Source organism: Drosophila subpulchrella, chromosome 2R, assembly GCF_014743375.2.
Source record: "Drosophila subpulchrella strain 33 F10 #4 breed RU33 chromosome 2R, RU_Dsub_v1.1 Primary Assembly, whole genome shotgun sequence".
NCBI lineage: Eukaryota > Metazoa > Arthropoda > Insecta > Diptera > Drosophilidae > Drosophila > Drosophila subpulchrella.
Genome location: NC_050611.1, coordinates 14,964,871 through 14,974,083, shown reverse-complemented (window position 1 = coordinate 14,974,083; position 9,213 = coordinate 14,964,871). Strand labels below are relative to the sequence as shown.

At 39.4% G+C, this 9,213-nt stretch overlaps 2 non-coding genes across 2 annotated transcripts; one reads left to right on the top strand and one right to left on the bottom strand.

The window, feature by feature from the left end:
* Window positions 1-5,638: 5,638 nt before the first annotated feature.
* Window positions 5,639-5,711, bottom strand: Trnak-cuu. The gene has a single exon. It is a non-coding gene; the product is annotated as a tRNA-Lys (tRNA).
* Window positions 5,712-6,269: 558 nt separating this feature from the next.
* On the top strand, window positions 6,270-6,342 carry Trnak-cuu. The gene has a single exon. It is a non-coding gene; the product is annotated as a tRNA-Lys (tRNA).
* The last annotated feature ends 2,871 nt before the right edge of the window (window positions 6,343-9,213 follow it).

The window sequence follows — 9,213 nt, the reverse complement described above, 5'->3', positions numbered from 1 at the left end:
ATCCAATGGCAACATTAACCCCCTTGCAACAATTGCTGCAACTCTACCACCCCCTCTACAGAAATAATATCGAATGAAAAAAAGAAAACCGAAACAGCTGAGTAACTAAAAATGAAGCCAATATAAAGCAGGGCCGCAATAAAAACTGGGCTTGGTCCGAGTCCGAAAAAGTCAGTGCCCGAAAAGGGGGAACTTTGGCTGGTTATCAGAGGGTGGATGGTTCGGTGTCATAAGTGCATGAAATGTTTTTGTGCCCCGAACAAAAGCGAAGCGAAAAGTTTAATTTTCTCCGAGGCGATGGGCAAAGTGTGAGTGCCGGGTAACCAAATCCGTTTAGATCGAAAACACTGAGTGCCAAAGCAACAGCAGCACAATCAAAAAAAAAAAAGAAAAAAATATAAAAAGTATAATAAATGTAACAAATGACGCACACGGTGGGTCGCCCGAAAATGAATGGCTTTTGGGTGGGTGGGTTACCATTTTTGGTATGGATGCTGCTCCGGTTTCCCCGGCGAATGGGCGTTTGCCATTTCAGATTAATGCCCGGCGGCGTCATATGAGAAGCGATCGGCCCCGTGTGTATGCACTTATTTGACTAATGTCTTTAATAAAAAATTACACAAATTGCATAGGAAAGTGAAAAATTGGCAGTACGGCAAGGCCCTAGTGCCTGTAATACTTGCGGCTTACAGAAATTTAGCATTTCAGTGGGGGGCTTAGCCACCCCAGAGCAACCCTTACACGTTTTAATATTTACTAATATTGACAATACTTAAAAATTTGGCCTGGACTGGGGTGGAAGTTGAACCGCTGGGCCATGGTAACCAGAAACTTGACATATTTATAGTTGCGGAGGAAATGCCCGGAAATAAAATAAAGCCCAACCTTGACAATTGTATAGGCGAAGGGTGGTGGTTTCGATGGGATTTACACAATATTTTTCAAGTGCTCGCAAAGCGACCGCCGCCCAAAGGTCCCTTGGTGACTTATTAAGGGTTGCATTTAGCGGGCTTTGTGTCATTTCATATGCAAATTGGATTAAAAATGAATCGCATTTTACAATCCCGTATCTCTGTCTGTGTTCCGTTGTATTTCGTGGGCTTTTTTCTGGCCACGCGCTTCCTAAATTAGGCCTCGTCTTATTGGCATAATGCCATAAATAACATTTCCGATTGCCCATTTATTAACTGGGAAATGCCTTTGATGTCGACAAATTTCATGGAGGCGCGATGCGCATTTCGCCCGATGGCAACCCTAAGCCCATCAAGCGATTAAGTTTTCCCAGATGCTGGTACAGCCTGATTTGATTAGACGTTTTGTTTAAGGTTGCTAAGCTCATGTCCTGCAATTAACATTTACATTTCTGAAAGGGATCAATTCCTAAAAAAAATATAGGGCTTATACTCCACGAAATTAACTCAAAATTGAGTAAACAGAGAGAAATATTCAAGTACATTGTTCTTGAATTGAGAACATTCGTTCTTAAATGGTGAGACGAGAAAAGTTAAATTGAGATTATTTTTTTGATACTTAAACACTCCTAACTGGACTAATAAATTAGTTGTTGAGATAAACAATGTAAGTACCGCCAATTCAACTCTATTTAAACACAATGCAAACATTTTCTACTTCAAAAATGTTGTGAAATTTTTAAGAACATTTTCAACTCACATTAGAACTTCAGAATACTCTTTCCGTAATCATCATATTCAAGATTGATTGCATCTTATGATATACACAGAAAAAACAAGTAAAGATCAATTTAATATCCCCATGGTATATTTATAAAGTATAAATTTTACCATTTCAATCCCCTTCTGCTTCTTTTTCTTCTCCAAAAAACGAAGAAGACAGCAAAGAGCGAGATAGCTTCTTTACTGTGGATAAGAGCAAGAGAGCAATATAAAAACTCACTGAAACAGAAAAAAAAATAGTTTATAATAGATAGAATTGCAACTACATTTCATCAAAATGATCATCATATAATATCAATTGGTTTCTTTTTATGTCCTCATAGTTGAATATGTTATATTACACTTTTGAGTATAACCAATAAGTATGAATATAAATATACTCTTTGATAGACCTAACCTACCCTGGCTTCTGTGAAATAATAAAGTAATAATTTATATTTGAGGTATAAAAAAATTTATAGAAGTTAATCACCCCCCTGACCTTTAACAACCATACCTTCCGTGAATAACAAACCTCTTTCAGTACCGTACCATGATTAATGCTTCCTGGTTGGTGACAGCGATTTCTTGGAACACGGTATCGATCTCGGACATTTATTTCGTGTAAATGTCAGTGACAGGAGCTGCGGTCTGAGGTTCTTGGTCTGCAGCTTGCACTTCCTGCAGGGATCCTGTCCATGTGTCCTGCGCTCATTTGACTGCCGCCTGTCAAAACAGAATGTTAATGTGCGCGGCCCATTAATGGTTTTTCGAAATTATCCTTTTCCCGCATTGTTGGCCAGGGAGATTTATGCCCTTCCATTGTCAGTTATTGTTGGTTTCGGCTGGCTTGGGGTTGTTTGACTTTCACCTGGCCAGTGAAATGCACAAATTTGTGGGCAGGGCCCTACAACAAAGCTAATCTGAATCAGTCTATATGCATAGATCTTCAGAGCGGCGTAACTCGACTCTGGCCGGCGATTTGTCAAAGGCAAGTATGTATTGAGAATCTGAATTTCAGATTGTAATTCTATATGCCACATAAAACCATGTTTCCATGTACCTACCCCTGACCCCGATCTGTGATCTGATGTAGCGCGTGTTTTCAACAGTTTGTTGCAGATTTTGTGCATTTATCATGAGTGTGCTTCTCCAACCCCCAAAAACTTATCAATGGGACTGGGAAATTTGGAACTGGAACGCGTGCCCCGACATGTGGCTTGGGTTTTAGTATTAAATTGTTTTGCGGTTGCGCTGATAATCAGACAATCGGACAATATATTTTATTGGAGTGGCTTTGGTCCGGTCGCTCAAAGGGCGTTTTGCTATTTACTGCTTATGTATAATTTAAATGAAATATCTCTGCCAATTGCTGGCATTAATCAGACAAAAGTGACTTACAGTTGAGAGGTGAGGCAAATAACATTCGTTTGGCATGCCATTTTCCCCTTCCTGTGAAAACCGGACTTAATCAGAGCCTTTCCCGGCAGAGTTTTCTATCCTTTCCCTTTCCATTTAGACCATCATTCTTTTTCACTTTGGTCCCGGCCAGATCAAACTTTACCCGCTCCAAAAACCCGAAAATTACAGCACATTTGTTTTCCCACAGAGAGTCGCCTCCACCTCAAGCGTTATTGATCACATTTTTTTATTGTGTGCTCTCCAAAAATACATATTTTCGAAACCTTTTGGCCACTCATAAAATGCAAACAGACTCCTGGCGGGACAATGATAAATTCGGAGCTTCCGCTTTGGGTAACTAAGACATCGGCAGGCAAATGAAGAGTCAGTTGCTCGGAGAATAAGAGAAATGGCTGCAATGCATACGTCATTTAACCCCTTTGCGCCATATTTTTCATAAGCTGCTCCACTTTGGGTGATTTCTATTTTTTGTTGGGCCCAGCCAGACGGAGTCTGGTTGGCAAAGGGATGCGTATCGTCCTGGCCCAGTGTCCTGCCGACGATAAAATATGCGAAAGGGTGCGTCTGGCCCGCACATATATGTATAGAGACATTTATTGATAGATAGCAAACGCATCGCTTGAACCCTTTTACATTTGATGAACGTATCGAATTCCCCACATATTGCCAAAAGCGGCAAATTTATTGCTGTTTGATTTATTTTAACTTTTAACACGCCCAAACAAAATGCTGCCAAAGAGGCGTGCCGAATTCGGCTGGCCAATATCGCCAATGGATTTGAAAGGGGGATACCCTGAGTTTGTGAGTTCCTGATTCATTCCTACGGGGTGGTTCCCCTTGACCTTTGCTCTGAGCGCCACAAATCTTTTAATAACTTCAGGGCTGCCTGATTCTATGGACTTCTATGGCCTGGATGGCCATTATTGAAATGTGCGCTTGTTGCGGATCTATAAAGGGAATTATAAACTCTTTTTATTAAACGACTTTATGCCCTTGATGTAGTGCATATAAAATAAAGATTGTAAGGGAGCTGCTGCAAATATAATCAAATTGTGGGGAGAAACAGTCGTTTAAGGGTGTTAAGATCAAGTATTTGCTACATTTCTGGTTGATAAAGGCATATGAAACTTGGGAAGTTTGAATTGGCTATTGGGTTTCTTTCTAATTAACTCAAGTATCAATTTAAAAGCATTAAAAAAAATATTACAAATGTAGAAAATAGATGTTCTAAAATAATTTTCTTTATTTACTCGAATTCTTTTAATATTTTTTGAACTTAAGCTGAACATTAAAGGTGTATCTTGCAAGGATTTCCAAAGGTTTTACCGGCGTCTTAAATTCCTTCACTTCGTTTACCCTCGACCCGCGGATTTGAACGCTATATAGGGCTCATCAGCGGTAAACTCTGCACTCCTTCACCTTCCGCCTACCTCAATTTGCGGAATCCGGTCCAATCACAACTCCACACCATTTGCGTATTACGCTTCATTATGCAGATTTCTTGCCGCCGGTTGAGTTTCGTCGAGTTCTTTATCCCAGCACCGCTTATTTGTTATTGTTGCATGGCTTGCGGGCTTGAAAAAATATTTTTATTTAATTTATTTATGAATGAAGCGAAGGGCGGCGCGTTGTGGATATCCTGGGTGGTTGGCTTGGTTGGTTGGTAGGCCTGGCAATAAAGGCGTTGCCACACACTCCCCGAAACCCATTACCATTTCGCTTGTGGTGCCTACCGCATTGTCACATAGATAAGCCGCGTCTGGCTTAACTCATAAAAAAGTGCCTGCCAAAGGATAATAAACCAGCAAGACCGAAGGAGCGAACGCGTGCGGATTTAAATTTCACAAAAATAAACAGCAAATAGTCATAAACGAGGGAAGCTGCAGTCCAAAGTTGAGACCGAGGTTGAGGTCGTACATTTCATGGCCATGGTGGGAAAATATTCTTATGCCACACAATCCATTTTAAAACGTTTTCATTTCTAGTTTTGACTCAATAATGACAATAATCAAAAATTCTCAGACCCGGAGTACCCGTTTCGGCTTTTGTTATTTGCCGCCCCACAAAGCCGAAACTGAGAAATGAATTTAAAATCAATTTGCGGTCAGCACACAAAAGCAGCCATGAGGTAAACCGCAAAGACAACAATTAAGCGTAACAAATGATTATGAATAACCATTTTTCTACGCATGGTATGCCATGTTCTTCTGTGAGAAACGGAACCAAAATGTAATGATATTTCTGACAGGGCTTGGCCGCCGTGATGTGCTGATGAATGAACTGAGGAATTCAGAAAAATACTACAGCCTTGTAAATGAGTAGACAGAATGTCTGGCCGAAAAAAAGATTAAATAGTTGTCGGTTTTGTTGAGCTAATTACTAGGCTAAGCGGATTTATGCATCTTGTAAAATAATCCTAAATAGAATTATTAGTTAACAAAATAAAGGTTTTAGAAACTATAAAAGAGCGAAAAATATAATATTAAATTTTGCCTGGTGCTCAAGCTTAATAAAAAAGGTAACAAAAAAACAAAAAAGTGTTTCGCCCAACGTGGGGCTCGAACCCACGACCCTGAGATTAAGAGTCTCATGCTCTACCGACTGAGCTAGCCGGGCCATGCGTGTAGGGAAGCAAATAGCTTATGAGAGTGCCATGCTCTCCCTCTGTAGGGAGGTTTTGTTTATTTTGCTCAGGAGGTTCATGTTACACCTACCTCTTTTGTAGATAATTTTAGAACGAGTTTTGGCTTATGCGTCATCCATTATGCCATTTGAACATCCACGTGCTTGTCTTGCTATTTTTAGATTTTGGTAACGCTTGGGCAAAAATATATATTTAATTTTTTAATCCTTATTAATTTCAGCTAATATAAAAAAGTCTTGTAAGCATTCATGAATATGTTATTGAATATTTAATAAAACTAAAACTACTAAGAACAGCATCTTATGTATCTCACTTATATTGTTTTTATAAAAAGGTTTAGCAATTTAAAATGTGACCTTTTAAAGACATATATTTATAATTTCGCTGCGATTTTTAAGGTGAGGCTACTGTTGCACAGTGGTTGCATTAGGGGCTAAATATTTATACTTATTTGCCAAGCAATATAAACAAAATCACCCCTACGCGGAGGCCCTGCTCTCTTGTGCGCCATTTGCGGAACGCCATCATGTGCCCGGCTAGCTCAGTCGGTAGAGCATGAGACTCTTAATCTCAGGGTCGTGGGTTCGAGCCCCACGTTGGGCGAAACAACTTTTTTATTTTTTTTTATTCTTTCTTTCCATTTTAAAATTGATAAAATCCCTAAAATAAAGAAGTACCTGCGTAAGTTATTGGTGTTTGTCCACAAAAAAAAGAGCTGCAGGCCCTTCAGCTAAATTTAATATTTAAAGATTTTTTAAATTGTATTAAATTAATTTGGCTGACAAATATTGGTTGGCAATTCGCTAGTGAAAGTCATTGTTGGGCTAACACAATAAGCGCGCATGCATAATTGTACACCCATTCAAATGCATATGAAAAATTCAAAAAGTCCCCATGAAATGGAGGACCCTTTCGCATCTGGCCCTTTTTAACCAGCCGCAGGACAATTTATAAATTTAACAAAAAACTTCACACAAAGCGGACTGAAAAGCAAATAGAGGAGCTCCACTCATTCGCTCTTCCTTTTATTTTTTTTTTTTTTGTACCTTGGTATACTTTCAGCTTGCAGTAAAAATTAGAGTGGGATAAACAAATACATTTATTACATGCGAATACAGCAACAAATCCCAGCCAGCTTTTATTGTGCGTGCCACGCCCCCCCAGGCCAGAAAAATGGGGGCGTGGCAGGGGTGCACAAACAGAATGGCCAGAGGCGGCGGGCAAACACGTGACTTTAAAGCTCATGGGATTACATTGAACGCAGTTTTGTGTGGGATTTTCGTATGCAAAAAGCTTAGGAAATTAATGCGCAGAAGGAAATGCATTTAAATTATGTGGGTGACTGCTTTTGCGGTAATGGGAGTGGGCGAAGTGGGCGTGGCACCTCGGCGAGGTGTTCGCCGTGATAGAGGGACAACAGACAGCTGCCAACCAAATACCGACCCGAAACCCGCCCGCATTAATTTACAATTTCGCCAGGGGGGTCTGCCCATTTTAATGGCCCTGGCAGTGGCGGCGGCGGCTTACAAATGAATACAAATTGCAGTTTGAACTTTGCGTTTTACAATTTTGTAATTAACGGCCAAACATTTTGCATCATAATTCCCGGCAAAGCGAAAGTATTTTGGAATTTAATTAAGTTGCATTGGCCACGCAGATTTATCCGCAGCAGGGATGCTGTCCCAGTCCCATGTCCCATGATCCCAACCCTTTTCCCGCGATTTTCTTGAGCAAAAGTTTTTTAATACCCCCGACAGACGACGTCCAGGAACACATAAATTTTGTCGGCTCGGGCAAATAAACATTATGCAGCAGTTTTTACACGTTATTGAAAAGAACACTGTTCCACAGGGTCATGAGCTGTTTTACAGAGGTCAAATGGTGGAAATCCATACAGATTACATGATTTGCTGTTCGGCAACGTTATCAGGATTTTAAACTCTGCTGATGAGTACACTGGAAAAATTAGATTATATTGGAAAATCGTAATTCCTTTGTACTTTGTACAAACACCTTTTTTATAATACACATACATGTACCTCATACAATTTAATTTAATCAGGAAATTCAAATTTCTTATAAAGGTTCTTTGCATAGCCACCTTTCTGATTAATACAAAAATAGCTCATACCATTTTTCTAAAAAGTTATCATAAGATCTATTACTGATTCATCAAAATAATAACATTTAAAAAGTTCCTAATATCTTAATTTAATTGTAGGTTTTTATTTTAAAAATCCATTACTCTTAAAAATCAGGTAAGTACGGACATTTCCCTCTGTGTTTTTATCAGGACAACCCTTCCGTAGTCCCTGTACTGATTTGGCTCACCTTCTGCTGACGTATGACATTGCAGCATCAATTGCTCATGAGCACACGTAATGAAATCGCTTGGAGATTGGGCCGATGGGTGAATGGGTATATGGAGCTGGGCGTTGGGGTGAGGAGCGATATTTCTCGGCCGAGGTTGAGGGCTGTGCCGCTGTTGTTGCCCTTGGTCATTAACAGCGTTAAGCCCAGGATCAGACCGCGCCGGAAGGATGTCGTGGCTGAGTGACGTGTGTGTTTGCACCAGCCATTCAGCCCACACACCCATCCATCCATCCGTTTGTTCAATCCAACCCAAGCGAACCCAACCTCCTTTCGTGTCCATGAGCGTTGTCATTAGCGCTGCTCGTGCGCCGTTATCCCTTTTTAATAAGGTTTACTCAGCATTTTTTGCCGCTTTTGCTTCGTTTTTCATTGTTTGTTTGTCAGCCTCACTCACCCCGTTTCCATTGCAGATATGTTGTGTTTATTATGCGAGATTTGCGAGAAATTGAACCGGCTACGACCCTGAGTTCGAGCATCAATCAACGGTAAGATTAATAATGGTGAGGTTCGGGAAACTCTGTTGCTAATTGTTATTTTCTGTAACTTACTGGGAGATTACATTTCGCAAATTTGAAACTGGTAAATATTTTTTAAAAGATTTTTAAATTTATTTGAATACATTTTACTGTCCAAAAAACACAAAATAACTTGTTATTTAAATTTAAAAAATTAACTTTTATAAGTTATTTTTAAAGTTACCTCCAAATTGGCAGTATTCTTTAGAGATTTTTAAAATTACTTTAAATAAATTCAACTGCTAGAAGACAGTAAACATATGTTTATCAAAATATAAAAATGAAAATAAAATTAAGCTTAAAAAAGTAAACTCCAAACTTATTTTATTACATTTACATGAATGGTACATGGTAATTGAAACAATTTGGGAATTTAACGGAAATTTAACTGGGAAGAAAAGCAACTTGATTGATTTAATTGAAAAGCAGTCTTGGGAGCAAATACTTAAGTCAAAGGTGTGTTTATATCCCATAAAGAAAGTTATAGAAAAAACCGAGGTGAATAACTCCCGCTGATGATCGTGAAATAACTCCATTATTATTTCTGTACAGATAAATCAGGGGTGTGATGAGCGTTCCGATGAAA